The sequence below is a fragment of the Ischnura elegans genome, chromosome X (genome assembly GCF_921293095.1).
Source record: "Ischnura elegans chromosome X, ioIscEleg1.1, whole genome shotgun sequence".
NCBI classification, from domain to species: domain Eukaryota; kingdom Metazoa; phylum Arthropoda; class Insecta; order Odonata; family Coenagrionidae; genus Ischnura; species Ischnura elegans.
This window is the reverse complement of record NC_060259.1, coordinates 57,926,315-57,952,382: the sequence shown is the minus strand read 5'-3', so window position 1 is coordinate 57,952,382 and position 26,068 is coordinate 57,926,315. Positions and strand designations below refer to the sequence as shown.

General features: G+C 41.5%; 1 protein-coding gene across 1 annotated transcript in view; it reads left to right on the top strand.

The window, feature by feature from the left end:
• Nucleotides 1-26,068, top strand: part of LOC124171529 (SRSF protein kinase 3-like) — a 245,609-nt gene that overhangs the window by 27,294 nt on the left and 192,247 nt on the right. The window lies entirely within an intron of this gene.

Below are 26,068 nucleotides of genomic sequence, written 5' to 3'. Positions count from 1 at the left end.
ATTGCTTCATTAAGCCAAGTTTAACATGAAGGGGCGGTAAGGTGATTTTCTCCCGTTCACCAAAGATAATGTTTAATAACCAATAATGTTTTTACCCTATAATTAAGTTTTCTCTCTTTGACCACTCCTTCTTAATCCAGTGGTTTGTCTGTCCCTGCTAGCACAGAGGCACAAGAAACAAGGATATTTTGTGTTGCTAAATTGCTGCCCAAGAAGAAAGTTCACCAATTTTAAATCTACAAAAATCACCTAGCGATGTCCCTGGTATTTTATCTTCTGTAAGGCCAATACTATTGTATCATATTCTTCTTTCATTTCAGTTGAATGAGCGATTGGTATTGAGCCAAACTTGTTAACATTGTAAAGAACACATTCTAAACTACGCTTGGAGCTATCAATAAACAAACGCCAATCACTAGCTTCATATTCCGGTAGTCCCATTCCTTTCAGAAGACCTCTAAAGTCTAAACAAAATGTAAGATTGTCTTCTTGAGTAAAGAGGGGTAGTAGATCCTTTTCAATTGTAAGATAAAAATTAATTTTTGTACCTTGTTCCATTAAATTCTTTTCATGCATCCTTGAAGCTAGTAGTTCAGATGCTTCCTTCGGTAAGTTCAATTCTCTAATAAGGTCGCTTTGTTCATCTTGATTAAATAGTTGAGGATTTGTTGATACTGCCTCGTAGTCACTGTCACTATCGTCAATAGAATCAGGAATGTGTTCAAATGGCTCATATTTATCCTCACATACATCTCGTAATGTCTGAAATATTAGGATCGGGATTTCTTCTGAATGGGGTACCGGGTGTCTAGCTGAAGGCAAATCTGGATATTTCCATTTGTGGCGATTGTTTCGATTAATTCCCGAAACATTTACCATGCAAAAATAACAGTCGTCAATATGGTTTGTAGGTTCTCTCCAAACCATTGTCACACCAAACTTTAAACTTTTCCTTTTTCCTGTAGTCCAATACCGCTGATGTTCTGTACATGTTTTACACACAACATGCGGTGCCTACTTTTTACCTGGGTCACCAAGCTGAACATCAAAATATCCTAGGTATGCACGTTTCACGAAGTCTGTAATGTTTTTCCTATTTTCTTTTAAAGTATATTCCCCACAAATGTAACAAAACTCATCACAATGATTTACACAGCTTCTTCGATTTGAGCTCATTTTTAGAGGCTGCTTTACAAAAACTTTGAGAATTTGACCATTTGTTTTCGGAAATTCCCTTACGGCTTACTTACTCCCGCCTCTCCATTTTCAAAGACACTCTCTCTTTACCCTATCCCCCCTTTTTTACTCTTACCACTTATCTGTGATTCTTCCCACGTGTCGTTATTCTACAGTTATGACTAGGGTCCTTTTCCAACGTGGGTTTCCCACATCCCTTAGTTGTATCTTTTCCCACTGCCTCCGCTCTGTACGCCTGTCTCCCCCTTCTTCAAACACGCCAAATCCTCCCCAACCTTTTGCCCAAAGGTACAAAGGTGATTTTCAAAGTAAATACTGCAGACTGATTATGAATTAGTTTATTTATAGATTGATTTAAATTTAAAAAATATTTTCTGAAATATATCAAAAATTTGAAAGAATATAATCATAAAATACGCCGTATCTAAAAAAGTAGAGCTGTTACATAAAAACGGATATCATATTTGGATTCAGCACCACTAATATTGTTAGTATCAGCAAAAAACTTCCCGGCACCAAAAAAAAGTTTTTTTTGTTGGCCTGTGTAATCAATGGAATATATTTATTGGTTGGAGATAAAATGGACTTCACATATAGAGAAGACAATTTCTTATTTTGAATCCGAAAAAATAATCATGTAAATTATAATAGCTCTAATCTTTTGATGTGTGAAAATTCCAATCCGCTGGCGAATCGAATCCAATTATCCTTGATTCGGATCGATTCAGTTCAATTTCGAAGTATCCCTGCCTCAATGAAGCAGTGCCTCGTGCGCTTCCGGAGTATCTCCTGCCTCCGTCTGAGTGTGGGTTGATAGCTAAGTGGATGTTCCGAAGGGGTTAGTGTTGGTTAAGATGGAGGGGTATGTAGCGCAGGATGTTTCATTCGAGGTGTTTACACACCTTGAAGCTAGATGTTAGCTATAGTGATCACATTCTCATTACATATCATGCGAAACACAGCTCGCGCTCTTAATGAACGACGTTCTTAAATCTGGTGAATCAACAAATTGAAATCAGTTGGTCTAGATTTTTAGAAAGCTTTCTTCATGGTATCTCGCAAAAAAATTATAAAAAATAAAGTCATACGGGTTAAACGAAACAGTGGCGAACTGGATACTTTACTTTCTAAGTGATCGTAAGCAAAAAATACTTCTTGACGGAATTAGCTTTTATGTAATTAATATGTCATCGGGTGTCACACAATGAAGCGAAACCTGCCCCTTTTTGTTCATTTTATACATTAATTACCTCTCCTAACGAATTAACAGTAATATACTGACGACACTGCTAATGCTAACGACAACCCCAACAACGACAATGAATTGAACTGCCAACGACACTGTCATCTATTGCGAAGTTTGTGATCCCTCTGACTTTGAAATTTTATATAGGATTTGAACTACATTCATGTGTGGAGCCAAGAGTGAGGACTATAACGGCGGTTCTATTATTTCGTAGGTCGTCCAACTATCCCCATGTATATGTTGATGATTATGTCAAAATAAAGACGACTGGTGCAGTGAGGTATCTGGGAGTTACGAAAAAGTGACAGATGGAGCGAATCTAAAATTATCTAGGAGTGACAGTAACCTAGAACCTATAGTGGGGAACATATAAAATACATATTTGTGGCAGAGGTCTGAGGAAGGTAAGAGGAAGGATCAAGCGCGTTGAGATAAGATTTCTCGGATGGAAAAGTAAAACATAGGTGCTATTTCGCACTCGTCCGACCACACCTTGAATATACGGCGAGCATATGGGATCCAGCGCAGAAAGATTTAATCCGTTATCTTAATAAAATACAAAGGAAAACTGTGCCAGTTGTCATAAACTGCTACGGGCTTACAGAAAGCGTCACACAGATGTTGAACGAATTGGGCTGGGAGCCGCTAGAGACTCGGAGGCTGCGTTCTCTAGGCTTAGATTGCTTGAGCGAATGGTAATAGATATCTTCTAGAGTCACTCGGAGAACATCAAATTAGAACCCGACTATATTTCCAGATCCGACAGAAACAATAAAGTAAGAGAAATATTTATTCCGAACGGATAGATGTGGGAATACGTTTTTTCCTCGAACAATAAGGGACTGAAATATGTGCTAGGCGTAATTTCATTTGAGCATTTCCTTTTTATTTGCTAACGGTTGGTATCCAAACACCCCCGCCTCACGTATCTTGAGGCGGCTTGCGGGGGTAATATGTTGATGTAGATTGTACCTTGACTCTTTTTCTACGTATATTTCACTCTTGTGTACAGGATAGGTCTGAATTTTGTAGAATTAGACATAACCTAATCACAATTCTAACTCATGTCCCCAGATTGTTATCACATCACTTGACGCGCCGCAATTGCGTTTCCGCTGTCCCGAGGAACCAAGTTCACCACTATCAGGCACCTTACAGTAATAATTTTTATTTTGTCCGTTTGTGTTGTGAGTGTATTGTGTTATTTGTGCGAGCAAAAACTTAAATCCTTAATTGATAACATTTTAAAAAAATTGTATTCTCTACCGTGCATTCTATTTTTTTACAGTCATAATAAATAGTTCATAAATAATTTTATTATTTTTTTCCGTTGCGAGTAGCATATTTTTGCATTTTGATTATTTAAAAAAAGTATTGTTTTAATTCATTTATCATCTTTTTGCTTTATTTATTCTTTTTTTATGCGTGGATATTCAGCAACAATTAAATTATTTGACCAATCAAAAAACTTAAAGCTAGAAGAATACAAGACATGCGATTGAGAAGATACTGCGATGTATGCAGTATCAACCCTATCCCTGAATACTGTTCGAGTGTATTGGGGGAGTTTAGGGGTCTGTAGTCACGTGCGGAAAATTGTTGCCTCATTGATTTTACCTCTCTTTGATCCTTTTCATTGGCTACGAGTCTCCATGGGAACGATTTTTGATAGCATTCTAGAAACCAATGTGAAATGTATCGCTTTTGACGGCTAGGAGGAAGTAGTATGGTTTATCATATGGGTGTTAAATCTTCGGAAGGGTAGCGATGCGTTAAACAGTTGCTTATCACGGGTGAAGTGTATCCCAGGTAACGGAATGAGTCGCCAAGGCAACCCTTTCACCGGCAATTGAATAGGAATGATAATTTTAGACCCTTTACGGTCAGGAGAAACAAAAAAAGGCGGAAATTCGCATTCAATTCGCGTTATTAGTCATCCACGCGTGGAGTCGTTGATGTTCATGTGCATTAAAAGTTTTACCGAATGAGGTAAAATATTCGTGCACTAGATTTTTTTATCGCCGTTCATCGAGTATTTTTAGTTCTGTGATTTAACTGGAAAATTTCCCGATGGCTTTCATTTCTTCGTATTTACACAATTTGCTCGAAGGATACTATAACAAAAAACTTGTGGTTAATTTACATCCGTTGTCGGAAATCGGTTAAAATGTGGTTAATTAGGGTGGAGTGATTGTGTATTTTCGGTAATGAATTGGTTTCATGAATTTGTGTGGGTTTATAGCACTCAACTTGATAGCGTCAGGCATTCTATGAAGGAACAGAGTAGTTAGCAAAACTAATGGCGAGATTCCATTTTCCGTGGGCGATGGCTTCACTGACACATTTTATTATTTAGCAATTGCATAATGATGAAATATTTCACGAATCAAAAGCGTTCTAATGGTATCAATATCGAATTAAGCGTATTGACATTTCCAAGTAGCCATTTGAATGCCAACTCATGAGTTCACCAAACATGCAATTAGTGTATACGAAAATTTCTATTGTTACCAGCGGTCGTACTTTGTACTAAAAAATGCTAATGTATGGCACCAACCTGTGACGTCAAACACCGCGAAAACCGGCATCGTCCGCTAGAATCTAAAAGCAGCATTTTTTCCAAAGAGATCTTAACAGTTATTACGTTTTCTCCCGACGTTTCAGTAAAGAAAGTATGGTAGGGTATGAAAGTATCACATAAGAAAGTATGAGCAATGCAGCGATCCACTCCCGATTACGCCGCCGGATCGGAAGACGATCGGCTGCGGTGGCTGACGAAAAGGTATTCAGTACCCACGTCGACTACTATAGTGGTTGACTGCAACCGACTGCTACGTATGCAACAAGCTGAATCTCTACGCTAAGGCATTAGGACAACTTATCGACTTTAAAAACGATATTATTACATGGTTTTCATGATAGCGCCTCATGTCAGAAGATTTCTGAACATACTGGCCTCTGTAACCGAAACTACTCGACTCGACATTCGTAATACTACTCGAAGCACCGACATTCGAAGTACTACTCGAAGCACTCGGGTCGAGTTCCAACCACTCGACTCCACTTGAATTTTCGAATACTCGCACATCCCTACTCCCTCGCATTGGTTGCCGTTTCAGAGACATTTTTCTAGTTTTTTCTTTATAATATATCTTTCTGTGCGTGAGTCTAGATTGTAAAACCTCGTCCATTTTGATCGATTATGAACTGGTAATGGCTGTTTCATATCGAAAGGCATATACTCAGTTTTGTTAACCATGCCTACCAGTGTTGTCAGCCTTACTAAGCAAGGAGAATCAATTGAACAGAATGTATCATCGCTATTATCTCATTTGGACATAATTTTATTGAATTTAATGTATTTAACAGAAGTTTTTATCAAAGAAATTAATTAAGAATTAAACACGGTGAAGAATATATCTAGGAATAATTTTGATGTAAGAACACTAAATAACCTGTTACTTTTCTGATTCATAGTTTTATTCTCGTGCAGTAACGATACCATAGATGCACCCTTGAGAAAATATAACACTGCCACAAATGTATTTTCTTTTAACCTCCATAACTTCCGTTTGCCAAGTCTTCCGAGAAAAATATCTCCTCTTTGATTCGTGAAATTTAATTTCTAAAGCGATCATCGCCGAGTTGCGAGCCCGCACTCAGGCACTGAATGTGAAGTGCAAAGTGACGTCTCTCGTACAATTCAGCCCCGAGAGCCTCCCAAGCGATCGCTCAGTGATACGTATACTCTCTTTGCAGCAGCTCCATAAATGCTCTGAATGTGTTTTTCCCGTCAGAGTTTTGCAGTTTCCATTTTTTCCCCCATCCCCCGCCCACCGAATAAAGGCCGCTGAAGTTGAAATCGTAAGCTGTCAGCCCGCGCACCATTGTGCGAAGCGTTCCCCCGCGGCAAGGTGCGCGGGGCTTGATAGCGGTGGTGCGGCTCGGGGTGATGCGGCGGCGCGAGGGCAAGCCATCCGCCGGCGTGGGGGCGGGAGCGGGCCGGGGGAGTGGGGGGCGGGGCTGAGGCTGCCCCTGCGCCGCTCGCCGCCTCACACTCGCCTGCCTGCCGCGGACGGGACCGGAGCCAGCGCCACGCACCGTCACTCGACACAACCTCCGAGCCTTCTTGCGACGCCTTCTCGCCATGGTCACGAGGCTGACGAGCCGCGGCGCGGCGGACGGTGGCGGCAGCCCGTCTGCGGCCCGTGGTCGTGCCCCGGCCGGGCCCTCGGAGGCGGGCGCCGCGCCAGAGGCCCGGAGGGCGGCCTCGGCATCGCCGCCCGCCGGAGGTAGGCCTGCTCCGCCGCCGCCCCAGCCGGCGTGCGGCTGCTGAGGGCGCGCGGCCCCGGCAGCCGCAGCCGTCGTCTCGTCCCTCTCGCTATCGCCACCGGCGCCGAGACGGAGACGCGAGCTGCCCGGCTTCCGGGGAGCCTTCCTCAGCCGGTGAGTAGCTGCCCTCAGCCGGAGGGTGGTCAGCCAAGTCAGGGGCAATTCAGTTGCCATTGGATTCAATCATGTTTTTCCTTGCGGGTGGATCTCTCGAGATCCAGAAGGCCTCTAGTTGTGCTTTATACCTTTTAGGGCCGGCCTCCGTGACGTTGGGGTGAAGTGCTTATTAGCTTAACTGAAGGTCTTCAGTTATTATCCCATCTTCCTATAGCTTGGCTTTTCCTATGGTTCTTTCGTTAGAATGGACTAAGTCCAAAAGACACTCAACCTCTATATGAATTTAGATGATATTATTATTTTTTTATTGAAGGTAAGGGCAATGTCGGGAAAAATAAGGGACATGACCAGTAGGCCTAAGTTGGCTGAAAGGATCATCTGTTTATGTCCGGGAGGTAGAAATTGCCAATCACCTGGTCTTAAGTCAAAGCAAAATTGATTATATTTCGGGCTAAAATCGATCCAGTCAGAGATAAAATTGAATTGGCGTGCTTGAAAAGAGATTTAATCTTAGGTTGACCTGTGTCCGTGGCACGGGCCGTAGTGTGTTGGTCTTCTACGGAAGTTTTGAGTTAAGCATGACTCATTATCTCGTAGTTTTCCGTCTTCCATTGCTACGAGCCTACCATTCGTGTTGCTACATTGCGTTGCCAACCGGCCTGAGGCCTCTCATTGATTGATTTCGATTGCAATTGCAAGGCGAATCAATCAATGAGAAACTCGAATTTGGAGGGGAGGAAAGGCACAAGCACTTACTTAGTCTCGTGGCCGTTGCAATGGACTTTTTGCCGCCGTCCCCTAGTCGACTTTTGTTGGGGGCGAATGTTTTTCCTAGTGGAGGGGCTTCCCCGTTTTCAAACAGCTTACCCTCTCTACTCTCAGTGCGCTACCAGCCGGCACGAGGGGTTGTTTCGTAAAACGGAGCGGACGCATTATTCTGATTATCTTTTCCGTAATGCAGAGTGCTATGTGGTAAGTAAAGGAGTTAAAACAAGTGTCGGCAAATTTTTTAGGGCATATCCAAAATGGCACGGCTCTATGAGACGCTCATGTCAGAATTTCATCGAGTTTTTGTCAAGAATTTGTTTGAGTTTGGATAAGTTGAATCTCTCTAATGGAACTGTCTTATCATGTTCAACATTGAAATTATTTAGAGACATACATTTTCGGGGCACTGGTTTTATACCTCTTTAAACATTTGAAATTGTATACACTTGCGACGACCGATTTGCTTGACTATGGAGAGGAGTAGCACCATGCACTCTTCAAGAAAACCTTTCACTATCTGAAGTATTGAAATAATTCTTAACTAATGGCTTTATGTGCCTGCGGGTTTCAGACCCATGGCTTTTAGATTTAAAATTTCGTGCGCGCAGATATATGGAGCGCACAACGTGACCACTGGAAGTTTCAGCCTCCCTCCACTCTTCCATGAGCGCTTTCATTATATTGAGAATCCCAATTGTTTATAACTTTTAGTGTTGGGGGACACGGGTGGCAGGTCCCTGAATTCGAAACGCGGTACAAGTGTGTGAAGGACGGGGAGGGGCAGGCGCCCTTGTGGAATCCGCCGTCGCCGGTCGTTGACGTTGGGCGCTGCTATCGACGCGCCTTCCCGCCTCCACTTTTTCCCCGCGCCCACCGGGCGGCGCTGGCTGCCCTGCGGCCCATTGTCGCTGGTCGATATCGAACGCGACCCCCACCCCAAAGCCGGCCCCGTTCACTCAGCCCACCCCGCCCCTCAGCCTCTCGAAGCCCTTTCGACGTCTCGCACGCGTGTTCCATTGTTTACAAACCAGTGTCGCAGTCTCCGCGTGGTGGCACGCGGGGGCAATCCCGGCTCCCGTGTGGCCTTTTCCCAGCCGGTTCCGAGCCGGCTATGACAAATCTGGGGTGCCTGCAATCCCAGCTCCAATCATGGGAAAGTCCTGGGGTTTGCCTGGGAAAACATATATTTTTAGGGACCTGATTATTAGGAAAAACATTCTTGCTCTGGTTTTCGTCGTGTAGATTTTCGATTTATTCGATTTGGATTAGTCAATAGAATGCGATAAAGAAATTCAAGTGTAATAAACTAAAGTGTAATTCGTGCCTTAATCCTCTCATTGAAAGTCATTTATATTTTTTTGTTTTTGTCAATGAAAGAAAGAAGACCGATGTAGAAATCATCGCATTATTTGAAATTGAATTCAAGTGGTATCAAAAATCTTGTTCAATTCCATATCAGAACCCATCTCCGGCGGCGTAAATCCCACTTTCCTCCTGGGTTGTCAATCCATAAGGAAACCTTGGTCGGTTGACGAATTGTTTCTTCTAGAGATTCGTGTCAAGTACATGGTTGTTTTTCTCAATGAACACTTTACTTGCCACAAAGGTCTTTAGTTTATAGACAAAAACTATAGCTTGCTTGTTTTTAGATGTGGTGTTCCGCGGTGACGAAATTGGTTTTAATGAAGAATGTCAGTGAGAATGAGATATTTATCACATGGTGAAAACACTTTAAAGGCTAACTCAAGAGTGCTTCGGAGTAAAGATTCAAATACGGGAGAAATTTATTTCACTCTGATGATATCTCGAGCTTATTGCCCATTTGCAACTATAGGCTGAGTGCAGCCATCCGTGTTTATGTTCTGATATATGAATTATTAACGCTAAAAATTAACGGCATAAGAATACTGATGTGAAATACCCAGTTACAATTTAGAGTGAACACCTAAGATGCTTAAATATCTAGGCAGGCATTACTTACACTATAATCACAACCCATATTCTAATTATCTATGTAGTATATTGGCGATAAATGAAACAGAGTGGGTTATGTAACTGTGTGTGGGATAATTTTTTTTCTAAGGGGTGGATACATGATTGACATTTCTTCATTGAAATAAATCCTTCGTGAAAGCATTGCACGGCCTATTTTGAATACCTTTTGTAATACATTCACAAACTTAGCATTTTATACTTGCTGCTGTGTAAAAAGTGTATAAAATCCTAAATAAGTGCCTAATTTTAGCCTATAAACCCTGTATTGGAATCACAAGTACTTATACTTAATTTCTGAAATTTTGATAACACGTTGATGATTCGTTGGATTTAAGTCAGTGGATAGCATGTGACTCACTATGAATAAATTTTACGTGGTCTTGTCTATATTTCGGAAGAGATGTACTGCATATCGTTCAATATTTTCTGCTATCAACAAAAATGGTCGTGGTTGCCACGAAAGTACATAAATAATAGAGTTTAAAGAAGACCGATCTATTGAAAAAGTGAAATAGCCGATGTATAAATTCGTATATTCCGAAATTATTTTGACATCAAACGAATGTGAATTCCAACACCGATTTTTTCAGAGTGAATATGTACAGGCGAACTAACTTAATGAAAACTGCAGCTTAGGATGAAGTTGATATTAGGTAAATTCACTTTGTGGAAGTTATGCATAGTAATAATAAAAGGCACTTTGTATTTTCCACTCTGGCTTTATACTCGGCAACCGGTTTCGACGTATTCTACGTTATTATGAAGCATAACTCGTGTATCAAGCACAAGTTGTGCTTAACATTGGCGTAGAATACTTCGAAACCGGTTGCCGAGTGTTAAACCAGTGTGGAAAGTATAAAGTGCGACATGGGATCTTGAAATAGTCTCTCTCCTAAACTGGTATAGCCAAAATATAACCAATGTTGGTTCACATCTATGTACTAGGGCATAACCATGGTTATAACCTGCTGGTAAAACCATTCAAACGGTAACTTCATGCTTAACCTTTATAACCCAATGTTGCTTCTAAGCAACATCAAAAATGTTTAAACTTTCAGCTCTATTTTGGAGATATCTAAACTAAATATTATTTTGTTGTTTAAAATTTAATGACGAAATATTTAGCTGCCAGGATAATTATCATTGAGTGTAAAATTTTCAAGTTTTCAAAATGAAAAATCTTGAAATTTGATTTCTCCCAGAAACAGCTCTGGGTTAGAAAGGGTTAAAAGGTGGAGTGAGGCGGTTGGTCATACCGATGGCGTGGGTATTGCTCGCCGTGATTCAATGCCCCTCTCGTGAGGCCCCAGGGTGAATCCTTTCAAGTGTGCTTCAAGGAGAGGATTTTTAGGGCTACTCGAAGACGCCTTCGCCCGATCCCAGCGGAAAAAAATGCTTCAACTTGCGACTCTGATGAGTTTCCCGCCCTGTTTTTTAATCTGCGAGAGTTTTAATGAAGCCCCAACCTCTCCTCTCTTCCCCGCCCGATATTCCCGTGCGTGGAAAGCGAAAGCCACCTCGTGTAATCGGTGGTGCAGTATACATCATCTCGTGTAGATGTTTCTCGTAATGTATTGCCCGTCCGTTCATGTCGACATATTATGCTATTTTCGTCGTTTCGTGCTTTTATTTTCGTGTAGCCACGTTGTATTAAACTAGGTATTCTCATTTAACAGAGAGAAATGAGCTAGCTTGCCGTGCCTCCTACATTTGACGTTTCATGCTGTACAAAACCCATCTTATTGTTAATGCAATAAAGGGTATCGACTAAATAAGTAAAGTAAAAACGTTTATGCATTATTTTCATACACATATTCCGAGATTCATTTGCCATCAAATGGTTAAGTGTCCTTAAACCGATTTTATTCTGAGCGAATAATTAAGCCAAGTTTATTTTATGAAAACTCAATAACGAGGGATCTTCAAATATTCTCTCTCCGTCTTGGCCTGATGTGTTGTATTAATCGGCTCGATTACGCTCTTTATGTCATGACATGCCTGTTATCTATGGCTGACTTTTCTTTCTATACTCTGTCCACCAACCTTTGTGTACATGTTTTTCTGTGGAATGCTTACTCTGGGTTTTATTTCTCTTTGCCGTGCGATTGGACCCTGGATCGTTACCGTTGGCGTCCCTAGATCGTAAAATTGATATTTTGGGTAGAATTTTAATCTGGGCAACGCATGACTAAAATTTATGCTGCTTTTTATGGAGAGTTATAGTTTTTTTCCTGCACTCTTTGATTGTTCATATAAGTTCGAATTCGAGAATCAAGACAAGCAATACGCCAACTATTGGCCAAATTCGGAAGTAGACCTCCAAGGATACCGAGCAATCCCCTAAGGAAACCACGTTGACAAATCAATGGTATTTCTGGGAATTTACTGATTTTTCTAATTATATTTTTTTGTAATTAACTATCATAAGGTCATAAGCAATATATTTTAAGCATTCATATTCATGTAAAATGCCGTATAGTTGCCATTCATTGCTACAATTAATCATTTACTTGGACGGTGATTTGTTTTTTTAATGCGCTTGGGGTAACCGACGTATTGCACTTTTTCTTTTCTAGCCTGCTAAGAATTATTTTTTTAATCAGTCACGCATTTATGGTCATTAGGAACCCTTTCAGTAATCGCCGTGAGACAGTAGTGGATATTTCAGCTATAATTAAATAATTCCTTAATCTTAGCTGCTATTTGTCGTTGCCGCTAGGAATCGAAATACCTCCTCGAAGCCAAGAAAAATCTTTCTTGATATTTGTACTTCAATTTTTGCAGCGGCTCGACGATTCATCCTATTACACGTATGTTATTACAACAATATCCTCGATGTGTCGGCCATGTTGGCAAATTACGTCACTGCCTTCAGCGCCGCCATCGGTGATTTGAGTCTCGAATAACATTACTTTTTCTAGGTGGGTAGATTATTGTAGGAGGCAGCCGACAGTTTAGCGCTATCGGGAAGGGTTCTACATCTACATCTACATCTACATAATACCCCGCAAGCCGCCTAAAAGGCGTGTGGCAGGGGGTGTTAGGACACCAGCCGTTTACAGCTATTAAAAAAAAAAGTAGTGCTCTAACGAGGTTGGGACAAGCGTTTATTAAAGTCCTTTATTATTCGGGGGAAAAACGAATTCTTATATCTATCCGTTCGGCTAAAAATCTCTCTTAATTTATCGCTTCTGTCGGACCTGGAAATATAGTGTGGCTCTAAGATTATGTTCTCTGTGTCGCTCTTAAATATATCCATTCTTAATTGTTCAAGCAATCTAAGCCTAGCGCGCAGCCTCCGAGTCTCCAACGGCTCCCAGCCTAATTCGCTTAACATCTGGGTAACACTGTCAGAAACTGGGTTTGAAAGGAAGGGTGGATATAATCCCAGGGCGCCAGGATTCTCATCACCCTCCACGCTGCAGCGTCGGCATTAGTCAACCCCTAACGAAAGGCGCCAAGGGGACCATAGCTTATCGTCCTATCCGACGGACGGAGTGCTGAATTTGAAGTGCCATCCACAAAGTACTCGAGCAGGGATCGGCAAGTCATGTGATATATTTTCGCCTCCCCAGGGGTTCGAACCCTCTGCCACGGGGCGGGAGAAGCCAACTTTCCAACCCGGTCCATATTTTCGCTGGATTTCAGATCCATGGTTTAACAGGGTCTGTGAGCGTCCATTCTACGAGGCGATATTCAATAGATTACCCCTCTGCGATGAAATGAAAGAGAATATGCTTATTAGACATATTGATCGTATTTTTATCGTCAGGGTTAAGGCACTGTGACGACGTTTTTCATATTAATTTTCCATTTCTAAACTCACATTCAAATTTTCCTTTACCATAACCCCAAAATTGCAGTTAGCTATCAAAAAATGTCACTAATCAAATATCCAAAATAGTCGCTAATCAGGAATCTGTGTTGTGCAAATTCTACATAATTTTCTCTTCAGGAGCCTGATATTTTTTACAGCACATTATTGGCATTCCATACCTTCGTTTATGTATTAGGTACAATTATTTGATGATAACCATACTTCTCATTTTATATTTTATGATATGCAATATATTTAATATTCTCATGAAGATATTGAATACGTATTTACCTTTTACCTTGAACTAATTTCGCAGCAATGTCAATCGAAGAAGAGTGCAACGATTTCTCTTCTGACAATTGCGTAATATTCATCATGATTTTTCGATATACGTAGGATACGGATAGAATAATATCCTTCCGCATCTGCATTGATTTCCCCGGAAATGAGGTTTTCAATTGCTATTAGACCTGCGCATGGCCATTGTCGTCAGCGGCTGAAGTTATTTTCGTTCCTTCCATACACGTCGCTCATCAAAATTCTCTAGTTGCGGTTTGTTTAAGCATTCACTGTCATGAAAATGTTTACTCTTTGTTATATTCGTATTTCTTTGGGGCTCCCGAGAATTTTCTCCATTTCATGAAACAACCCTGGAAATAAGACTTAAAAATATAGCAGCCAAAGGTAAATCAACACCCTTAGATGAAAAATGACGAATGTTTCTACTAGTATAGAGGAACAACTCGAGTGTCCCTTGAATTGTATTATCTCTTCATTGAGTCAGGAACATTTAAACTTGGTCGACTCCAACTTCGGTGCATGTCTTTCTGAGAATCCTTCTCAGATTAGAGGGTAATTGAGTTTTCGCATAAAACTATGGACGCATTCACGAGTACAATTTCAGAGACGACAACGCGGTACTTCTTGTCAATCTTAAATTGACACTTGTCTGATCCACACTCCTGGGCTCTTCAGACGATAACAATTGGTGGAATGCGACTGAAAACATAAGTCAATTGACTTGGCATTGACCTGGTATTTAGCCTGTTATTTAAACTTGGCACTGTTATTAGTAGCGCCGGACCGGATTTTTAAAAAGTATCCGGGCTCGAATCTCGTCCAAGTCAAATGTTTTGGTCATCGGCAAAATTAATCCTGTAGTGGTGTGGGTACATGCATATTTTATCCGTTAACTAGCAGGTCCCCAGGCCTTGCTCGCTAAGAATGGTACACAAAGAATGGAAAAAACTATTTCCGTATATCGCGCGCGGGGTCAGCTTATACCCTGCTCCACAGCATTGATCGTTATGTGTGTCCGTACTTGTGTAGACCAAAAACATGGTGTGAACCCATACCCCAGAGGATCAATAGTTAAGCGTAGAATCCTCTGAGTTATGTTTTTTTTCTTTTAGCGTGTCAAGAAGTGGGCCTACCCGGCAGGATTTCTAACCGCTGAAATTGTATGACGTGATGAAATAGACGTTAATGAGATAACGAAGAAAAAGACGCGTTGGATGCGGCCGAAATTAGCACTTTGGGATTCGGGAGCTTGAGGTGCACCTACGTACCAATTTTGGTCGTAATCCGTACATCCGTATGGAAACGCATTGCGGACAGACAAACAGACATCTTCTTTGGTATGCATAGATAGGTGCTAGTCAGTTGGTAATTCTTTTCGATCAGCGTTAAAGCATTCCGCCCGTATCCAACGAGAAAGGTCGTTGACCATCAATATGGGGCTTTAATGCTGTGTTATCTGCTGCACCCTACCTATCCCCTCCTATCTCCGGTAGTTTAAGGAGTTCATTGTTGAAGTGTGCTGTGTGGAGTAGTCTGCTCCCTCCCGCGTCTCCCATCGAGGGAGCGGCGTTGGAATTGCTCGCAAAACTTGTGCCGAGGGTAGAAAGTTCTTTCGGTGGAATTCCCCCGAGTGGAGTTCCAACTTGTCGCCTCGCTCAAAATACACGCGTCCGCCCCGAGGCTTGCCTTCGTCGTCTGCTCACGACAATCGCCGTCGGGGTCGTCTCCTGATTTCCATTATGCGTCAATGTCACTTTCGTGATCGCGCTCTTTAAGTGGTGGAAACGAAGTTAATGCTCTGGTAAATTAATAAATTTGGCGTTCCTATAAGGATCGCTCTTTTTGAGCACAGAGGATTGTTACGAACCCCTTTTTGCGTGGATATGACCACTTCGGGATTAATTATCATCGTCATCTACTGCCAGATTGGATTGTATATTTTCTATTCCTTGTTTTATCTTAAAAAGCCCCAATAAACTGGCAACGCAGCACCGATTAACAATTGCTAAGTACAAAAAACATATCCTTCTTATTGTCCTTTGCTGAATAATATTTAATGGACTTGAAATTCCGTTCTAAATGAGGAAATCGTTTCTTGTATTACATGGGTTCTTTTCATCATAGTAGCTCGAACTATGTATGTAGGTTGGCTCAACCGAGTGTAACGTTCATTTTCCGCTATTATTTTCGTTTTATTGCGAATGTTGATGTCATAGGATATGCGGGAATAATGACGTAAAATATTTGCAGTCCGCCAATGTATGAGAGGGCAAATAAGAGGGAACTGCCCCCCATTGCGAATTTTCTGTGGGGTGAAGCTTCTTGCTCGCTTCCCTTTAAATAAGAGGGGTCCATCCTCCGAATGTCGCTGCTGTATATCGATTACGCACATCTCCAAAATTTGAACGGAGTCAAATGCGTTACACCATGTTATCCGGAGTGGCTGTATCAAAATATGAAAACTCCGTAATGAATCAAACCATGGGCCGATGTAAGGAAATTTTGTGTGTGAAAATGTAGATTTTATTGAATAAGACTTAGTAATTATCACCATTGCATGTTCACTGCTAACCTTCATTTTAGAAAGCGAGAGTGAATGTAACCATTCCATTATCCACCAACACGTTAATTCATATATCTATCTATGCGGAATCGTCTATATATTCCCTATCAGGGCTCAGTGTTTATGGGTAAGAGGGGATTACGTCCATTTATACCCGCTGCGTTTTTCTCAAAGCGCGAATGATTATAACCATTTTTAGTGGAATGAAACTCATAAAAATGCATCATATCGTATAAATTTTTGAATTAAATTTGTGGAATGCAAATTTAGGTGCTGAAGAGGTAAAGGAAGAGGAGTCCTAGAAAGAATATTTATTACTAAACCATATTAATTTTAAATAGCACCAATTATTTTTGTGAGCAGGAATATGGTAATAGAGGATTCTTTAGTCGATATCTAGATGTATTGCTACCCCCCGCGCATTAAATTGCGTTTACAGAAATCGTCACTCGCTTCGCTGACGCGCAGTGCGATCCGAATTTCGCGGGTAAATAAACTGCAGGGATTTTAACCGAAATCTATATTCGTGACGATTTGATCTTGCAAATTCATGTGTTTTTAATGCCATTCCTCGCGTTTGTTTGTTTTCTTTTGTAAATATTGGAATTATCGATCATCGCTGCGCTGCGGAAAATTTTGAAAACCACGTAATTAATTAAACCATTAAAATGCGCTCAAAGCGGCACCAAAAACCAAGGTTATACAGGAAATACATGTGTCGCCTCCATGGTTTCCCGTATCTGGTAAGGATAACGAAGGTGAGAATAGCTAAATATTACTTGTATCCTGATTGTAAGCAACCCACCTAACATAGACGCCAATATGGTCGTTCGAAGTGGGCGCACTATTCTACCACGGCGTGAATTGCATGTTTGAGAGCGTTTCACGTCCGTTTGCACCTGCTACGATTTTTGTCAATGGGAGCACGGAACAAGGAGATACTCGGGGGGTACTCGTAGACTACTTTACTTGATCAGTATAGAGCGGATATATTTCAGAGTGGCACACACAACGTCATCCAAGAATCGCATTGCATTTTCAGGTGCGAGGAAACCGTAAATTAAGAGTGTTACGTTTCCGAACGGATGGGTTTCGTTTTTTCCTCGAACATAAAATTACCTAAATATATGCGAAGTCCAATTCAGGCACTCAAATCTCTCTCTGCGCGCACCTTAATTTGTCAATATAATCTTACAGGATCCGTGCTTTGGTGTACCACGGAATGGTGTTACTTTTCACCCGCCCCTTGTAGTGTGCGCCCATGGTAGTTGTGGATGGCCAGTACTTCCATCCCAGCCTCCGTCGCTGCCGACGACGGCCCTCGAGGCGTCTGCCTCTTTGTGGCCCTCGCTCCCTCCTTGAGCACGTTGAGCGGGCGGGGCATCGCCAGTCGTCACGTGCTTGACGGGCGCCGTACTACAAAGTCGCCGCGGGTCTGTGCCAACTCGGCCGCGCCACTCCAGGGGGCCGGCGCCGCGTCCTTAAAGGACACCCGCGGAAGTGTCGCCACGGAGCCGCAGTGCGCCTGTTCCCTTGCGACGCGCCCTCGGACACTGAACCGCACGCCGCTGATTTTACAGTGAGAACTGGGAGCAGTCCAAAGGCTAACCTTGACGTAGTCTCGGGAAAATTTACTCGATGAATACGTTGGAGGTGTGGGCTAGTCTAGTGGGTAGAATGTTGGGCTGCTGACCAAAGGATTCCAATTCAAATAAGACTTAACTCCTTCCGCTGAAATGACGAGTCTAGCTCATCATGCATTTCCGATGCCAAATGGCGCAATGACGAGTGTAGCTCGTTATCAGATTTTCATAATTTTAGCACAATTGAGGGGAAACATATGAATGTTTTGAATGTTTAACGATATTAAAGCATATATAGTGTACATAAAGAAGTCATATTTCATGAAATATTACGCATTGGAAGGAATAAAATGATTTTATACGAGTAGCGGTAGCTGTGCTCTCGATGTTCCTAGGGGAAGAGGGTTCGTACGTGAACAATATTTTCATTGTTCTATGTTGATGGCAAATGACAAAATATCATTTCATTACCTATCATTCCATTTAAAAACAACCACAGGAAATATAAATAGAGGATAGGAGCGCAATATTCAGAAAATAAATTGAAGTGGAAGAGATTTAGCCGCTGATTTGTGTGGGAGAAACGGGAGCAATCCAGACGCTTAACTTGACGGAGTCTCTGGAAAATGAATTCGATGAATATGCTTGAGATATGGGCTAGCCTAGTGGGTAGAGCTTTGGGCTACTGACGAAAGGGTCCCTGGTTCAAATAAGTCTTTGGACACCCGTGCGAAGTGATTCAGGGATATGAAGTGGATCATATAGCGTGAATGTGTGATGTTACTGGCCTGTAGTTTAGTACGAGGTAACGTCTTATCTCATCTGTCTAAACCAGCCCTAGCATTTAATATCAATTTTACATTAAGGTTCCGAAGTGGTTAATTTGTCATTCTATTGATGTAAAAACCCTCGAATGAATTAACTTTCAGATTATCCCAAAACCATAGTCGCAGCTCACTTTCTCACATGATAATGGTAAAAAAATAGTTTTGAAACATTCCATTTCATCCATTAAAATACATTGCAAGAGTGATCCGTTATGGTATCAAAATAAAAATATAAATGTTATCGTTTTTTTACAGACTTATCTCACAAATGTAATCCTCGCATTAATTCAATCCTTGTGGCCCAATGATATTAGCCCATAAATTCGTGAAGTTTCATTCTGTTATTCAGTTAAGTATTTTATGTGCTGTGATCATGGATCCTATCCATCAGTAGAGCGAACGGAGTGCGTTGCAGGGCTATTGCTCGGATTTGTTCAGGAGACGTAAGATACTCGGGGGTACTCGTAGACTACTTTGCTTGACCAGTAAGATCGGATATCTTTCAGGGTGACAAACAGAACGTCAATTAAAACCACATTTCCTTTCGAGGTCCGAGGAAACCGTAAAATAAGTGGTGTCACTTTGCCGAACAGATGGGTATGGGAATTCGTTTTTTCCTCGAACAATAAAAGACATAAATGAATACGAAGTCCTAACCAGGCACTCAAATCTCTCTCTACGTGCACCTTTACATGTCAATATCATCTTGCAGATTAACGGCTGGTATTCTTACACCTCTTATGTGTAGCTAGAGTGGTAGCGTGTCGCTACTTGCCTTTTCAGGCGGCTTGTGGAGTAATATGTGCCCTTAGATTGAGTATTTATCTTCATCCATTATGTGAATTCACATTATATTTCTTAAAATGGCATTATTTCATATTAATCTCATGATTTGTGAACGTATCTTCAATACTATCTCGCATTAAAGCGAATAATTTTTTTAAATAAATGAAAAATAAAATTTCATAAAGGCCGTTTTACACGATGAATGGACATGTGAATGATCATTCGGATGCAGTTTATGCGTATGATAAATTGAAATATCTTCTTTATAGGAATGAATTCGGCGAATATTGAGCGCAGAAATGATGCGCAGTGGTGTGACTATCGATAGTGCATATCGACTTGCGATATTTCCGACCGCAGGCAGTTCTTTTAAAAGCCTCGCAAACGACGTTACGCTCAGTTCACCTGTGACCTTGAATGTAATTTTGTATTGCTTTGACCAATTTGTGAGGGCATAACATGTAATAAAGTTGTGAGCGGGTGTCAAAGGAAAGGTAATGTATAGTAGGAAACCAATTTAAGCAACCGCTGCTGTCGTGCTTTTTGTGATCCCGTAACGAAGTAATTAGTTGTCTACCCTTCAGTGGAATCATGATTATGGCTTCAATATGGCGCGACGAGGAAAATGATCCGAAAGAAACCCGCACTTAAAATGGTTATTTGAAGTCCTTTCCTATTTCATTCAATTAATTAGAAAGTAAAGTAAAGGCATAATTTGGGGGAGACTTGTGCGTAGCGTTTCGCATAAAAAAAATCTTGCCTCGTGGTAGACGAATTTTTTTAAGCCCTGGCTCCGAAGCGTCATTGCCGGCGAACTACACACCCAAAGCGGAAAAACTGATATTAGGCGTACGGCGCAGGCCGTGAAAGGGCGATGGCTGGTCGACAAGGAGTTACTATATTTGGGATGCCGTCGGGTTAGGGGGTGCAAAGCTTGCTCAAAGCAGTCGAGCAAAAGTTATTGTTCTGCTAGAAAATAATGGTTCCGGGAAGTGGAAAAGGAAGGGATCAGCATTTATTTCCGAAGGAGTGGGCTGCAACATCCTTTCTACCTTTGAGTTGGCTCCGTCAATGCATGCTACCTCCCAATTTCTGTTGGCGATAATTAGTCCGTAAGGCTACGAATACTCTCAAAATATCACATGGGAAAGTACGTATAGTTGCAGTTTGTAAGTGCCTAAATTATTCTCCTCAGATAATTAAATATTATTGAACTATCGACGCTGGGGATTACGGTAGGTAGTGTCATCCACGGGCTAGATTCAGGTGATAATCCCTTCTCTAATGGAAGTTGGGCAATATTTTGGTAATAATGGCGGGCCAGAATGATAAAAGTGCTCGTTTCGTCGAAATGTGCTCACCAAATAAAGAGAAATCATGTATCAAAATGGGAATCTCAACAATTTTGCTTTCTAATAATATTTTAGAACGTAATGAATGCAATTTATACAAAATACCTTAAGGTTTTACCGAATGACTCTCCTTAAAGATTTGGTGTGAATTTGCCTTCTCTCAAAGCACATATTTGTGCCACGTTTGGGTCATTATGCTTTGATGTTGAATTATGTGTTGTTAAATTTTTGAGGTGGTGGACGCCGCGCGCAGTTTTCATGGTACTATTGACGGAATTATCCAAGCAAAATTTGAACATGCTCTTATTTCATTCGCATGATCATGAGAATTTTCCGTTACTCACAGCGGATAATGTTCATGTGCTTCATCATTTAAAAGATTCTTCGCAAGATCATTCATCTTGTAATACGGCCTTAACTCACGAATTCAACACCATAGAGACAAGTATATCTGGTCATTCTCAATGATATTGTACTCAACGTCTTTCTCAAAGTTTTCTTTTTGTTGCCTTTTTATAATTCCGAATCTTGCGAGAAAAATTAGATGACCGAAATGCTTATCTGTCCTTAAGCGAAATTTTGTGGTTGTATCCGTAATTTTATCGTATATGTCCTCTTCAATGTAAGATTGATGTGAGCCTTCATTCGCTTGGAAGGAATTAAAAAAATACACAAGAGGACCGCGGAGAATCAAAAAATTTCATTTTCGGTGGAGAAACTTCAAACTTGGTGAAGTAATATTTATATATATATCCAATTGTTAATTGATAATTGGAAAGAGTTTTATGGCTGCAAAGTTAATCATGTTTAATCATCATTAGTGTATCCATACCCTGTGAAAACATGCTGTGAGCATCATTTTCGAAATATTATCTCCTGTGTCCTTCATTTAACTTGCACGTGGTGATCCAAGTTTTGTAGATTTTCTGGAATGAAATATTTTGGATGGCGAAAAAGTGCAATCCAGTTCGCGCAGTAGCGATTTAGTTGCATTTTTCTGTAGAAAATTAAATTTTTAGTAAAAATTTCTTAGTTTGACCGCTATAGTTCACTCCGTTGCCCATTACCATTTCTAGGAAGGGACTTACCGAACGCCCCGGGGGGCTCATCGTAATCTTGGGAGTTTCTCGAATGAAATGTTTGAGATGACGAAAAAGTAAAATCAAATCCTCGCAGTAGCGTTTTAGTTACATTGTAATGTAGGGGATTAAAATGGAGTAAAAATTCTTTAAATTAACCGCTACTGTGTACTCTGGTAGTTTAACTCCGTTGCCTTCATCCACTCTTCCGATGGTAATTACCGGACGCCCTGATAGTCTAGTAATATTGGGATTTTCTGGAATGAAACGTTCGAGATTGCGAAAAAGTGCAATCCAGTCCTCATAGTAGAGATTTAGTTACATTGTAATGCAGCAAATTAAAATTTTAGTTAAAATTCCATAAATAAACCTCTTCAGTCTATTCTGTTAATTTTACTTAATTTCCCATGTCCATCCAATGTCGATTTTCTGGAATGAAATGTTTAAGATGACGAAAATGTATAATTCAGTCCTCGCAGTAGCGATTTGGTTACACTGTAGTGTAGCATATACAGGGTTTGTCCGGAAAGTAATAGGACTGAGTCGATAAAAAAAATACTGAGCCAATCGTTACAATTCTTTAAAAACTTTCAAAATAGGCTCCTTCTGCGTCGATGCAGCGCTGCCAGCGCAATTTCCAAGCATTGAAGGCGTCACGGGAGGCATTCTCCGGAATAGCCTTGAGAGCCGAGGTGCATGCTGCTTGGATCCCCTCTGTCGTCTCAAAATGCTTGCCTTTCATCGGCCATTTCAGGCAAGGAAACAAAAAAAAGTCCGGGGGGCCACATCTGGGCTGTAGGGCGGCTGCGGAAGCGTTGGGATGCCGGCGTTGGTTAGGTAGCTGTTCACAAGAGAGGCGATGTGAGCCGCAATTTCTGGTCGTCATTGAGCACTTTTGGGACCATCTTCGCGCACACCTTGCGCATGTTCAAATGCTCCGTCACAATGTCATGAACCACAGATTTTGATAAATTTAACATCTGGGCAATTAAACGAATACTTAGTCGACGGTCTGAGTTCAAAACTTTGCGCACACGAGTCACATTGTCGGTGTTTGTCGAAGTCGCAGGTCTTCCAGCACGGTCTTCATCAACGACCTCTTTCTGGCCCTCCAAAAAGGCCTGGTGCCACCGGAACACACCACTTCTTGCTAAAGCAACATCTGGGTAAGTCTTCTTGATCATATCAATCGTCTCTGTCGCGGATTTACCGAGTTTCACACAGAATTAAATCGCGTAACTCTGCTCTAACGAACGCTGCATTTTCGGCTTTCACCACTCACAGAAACACGTCGCGCAAAAATGTCTGTCCTGACTCTCCAGGTGCTCGGAGACAACTGACAAGCCGCTCGTTCGTTAGCTAGGAACACCCTCTACCGAATGTAGTCGGTGCGAGCACGCTCCAAAGTACAGTCGCGGCGGAAGAAAATCAGTCCTATTACTTTCCGGACAAACCCTGTAAAATGTAATAAAAATTCCTTAAATTGACCGCTACAGTCTACTCCGTTGTCCATTACAACTTCTCGGAAGGGAATTACCGAACGTCCTAGGAGTCTTGTAATCTTGGGAGGTTCTGGTGATCTACTGTGGGGCTAAACGGCTTTTTTTCCGCCTGCCTCGCCTGATTTCACTCGGGTCATTAAAAATATTCCCCCTAACGCCCAGCATGCGCTTAATTCCGACGATTATCGACTTGGTATATGCGCCTCCCAACATCCCATGTCTCACCCCATCCACGGCACTGCAGCCTTATATTGGCGCTGGCCCTCCCGGCTAAACTTTCCGATGGCTTCCCTCTCTGCTTTCGGTAATGAAATTTCTGCGCAACGTTTTTTTTTTCTTCTTCACGCGCCTCTCTTCAGGGTTTCTCATCCGCAGAATCTTTTTATAAAGCCATTCGCTGTTGGACATTCTCCCCCTGCGTTGCTTCCGTGGCTATTTTCATCTCCCTATGTTTGGGATTAAATTGGTTTCGCACAAGGTGAATAGTGATCTCGTTCAGCATTTGGATGTTATCAATTAATTGAACTTATCGATTCTGCGTCTTCGTCGTCGATTTGATCACCCCTGGTGAAGGACTTGGTTTTTCTTGTGTAATCTCTGCGTTGTGCGGTGGTAGAGTGGGTGATTTTAATTATATTTCAATAAAGGTGGCTCCGTATCTCCTTGGCTACCAATCATTCGCTACTTAAATATTTTATCATATTTATGCACCCACACTTGCTCACCATATCTCTCACCGAGGTCAATATTAATAATCGTCGTGCATACATGCGCGGATAGTTGTAGGTACTGGAAGACCACCGCGGCTTCAAAGTGGATTATGGTGGAAGGCAAAAGGAACTTACTCAATGTTTTGGCAAAGAGGTTCTTCAGGAGGTTCTCCATGAGGTTCTTCATAGGAATTAGGTATTTGGGTAGGAAAGTGGATTTTCGGAGAAGACAAACGAATCGCCTGGTCTCAGCTTCTCACTCGATATTATAAACGAAAATTTAACCTATGCTCCGCCTACTAGAAAAGTTTATGGTGTTATCTGAAGGAGAGGTTATGCTGCGTGACCCCATGGTAATTGAGCTCTTGCAGTGAGTGGCTTCAACAATATAGAACACCACTTTCCTCGGATGAAAAAAGTTCGTTATTTTTCAGCCGATAGCTTAAAAAGTGGGAGGATACTGGATGACACTTACTTTTTACAACTCTATCCGATTAGGCAGTGAAATGAGCCCATCACCAATGCCTAACTTCATGCCATAAAATTTGCTGAAGAATATCATGGAATAATTTTCGCTTCATGCCGAATACCGTAATAATAAGTATTTCCGGAATATTTTCATGTCCTCGAAGATTAATTTAGAATCCTAAAATTAGATTACTAGGGGTAGGTGGGAGGCATTGCGGATTGTTGTGGGAACTATTTTAGGAATTTTTGATCTATAGTGATGTAATTGTTTCGTCTCCTCTGAATATTTTCAGCGACAGTAGACAGCATTGAGATATGGGTCAAGATAATTAGCAAGTTTTCTTGATAGCATAACCTAAATGCAGCAAATATATATAAGGGTTAAGTCTACCGTTGTTTCTCTTTTCTATTTATCTCTGCGATTAGCTGCAACAGTTGAGGCTTGGCTGCGTGGGAGAGAGGCGAGAAATGAATGAAGCCTTGGCGATGGCCTTGCTGTTGATTTAAGAAGGGAAGCAGCCGCGACGGGTATGGTACCAATGAACGGGGTAAAAAATGTGAACTTGCGGCTGCACCCATTTCCAGATGCATTGTTTTTAGGCGCAGGCGACTTGTAGCGTCGCGTTGGAGCGGCGTCTGGTGAATAACAATAAATTCTACCCCCGCTCAACTTAAAATTTCTCCACCTTCCCTTGGACTCCCAGCTGGGCTGACGTCAAGCTGGGTGTGGATGGAAGCATCCCAGACGCTTCCCTTAAAAAAGCGCAACCCATTCTGCTTTTTTTTGATCGAATAAACGCGTGGAATTAGGTTGGTCATGCATTTTTTTCTTTGACCACCTCTAAAGAAGTGAAAAAATACTTACCAATTCATTCAGTGGTTAATATCTCACAAATATTCCGTCCGTCCGTCCGTCCCCCTCAAAAATCGCCTGGGTTATATACCCGGAATCGGTCCAGCTGACGGTGAGCATATATACACCTTGCAAGTACTCACGTTGGGGGAAAATGACAAATCAAGTGTACCGGGGACCAGTGTAACCTTTCCCGTGTTAGTGAAGGAATCTCACAAATATTCTTAATTTTAGAAGCGATTTAGTACTGTGCATGTTATTATTATTTTTTGGCCCTTCCGACGCCTTTCACTCTTTTGCATCACATTCAGGTACTAAATGAGGGTTGGTACTTAGTCTTATAATTTCGTGGAAAATCCCTCGATCAGCTCTTCAATCTCGAACATGAAGAACTGATATATTACAATTTGAATTGGAACATCGAGAAGTTAATTTTATCTCATATATATGCCACCATCTCCCATCGCTCGTAAGGAAAAACTATTGACATTTTTTACGAAGGCAAAATTATTCGTTTCAACCAGCTCTTACAAATTTATCTCAGAACTAAACGCTGAGCTCTCCGCTGTACTG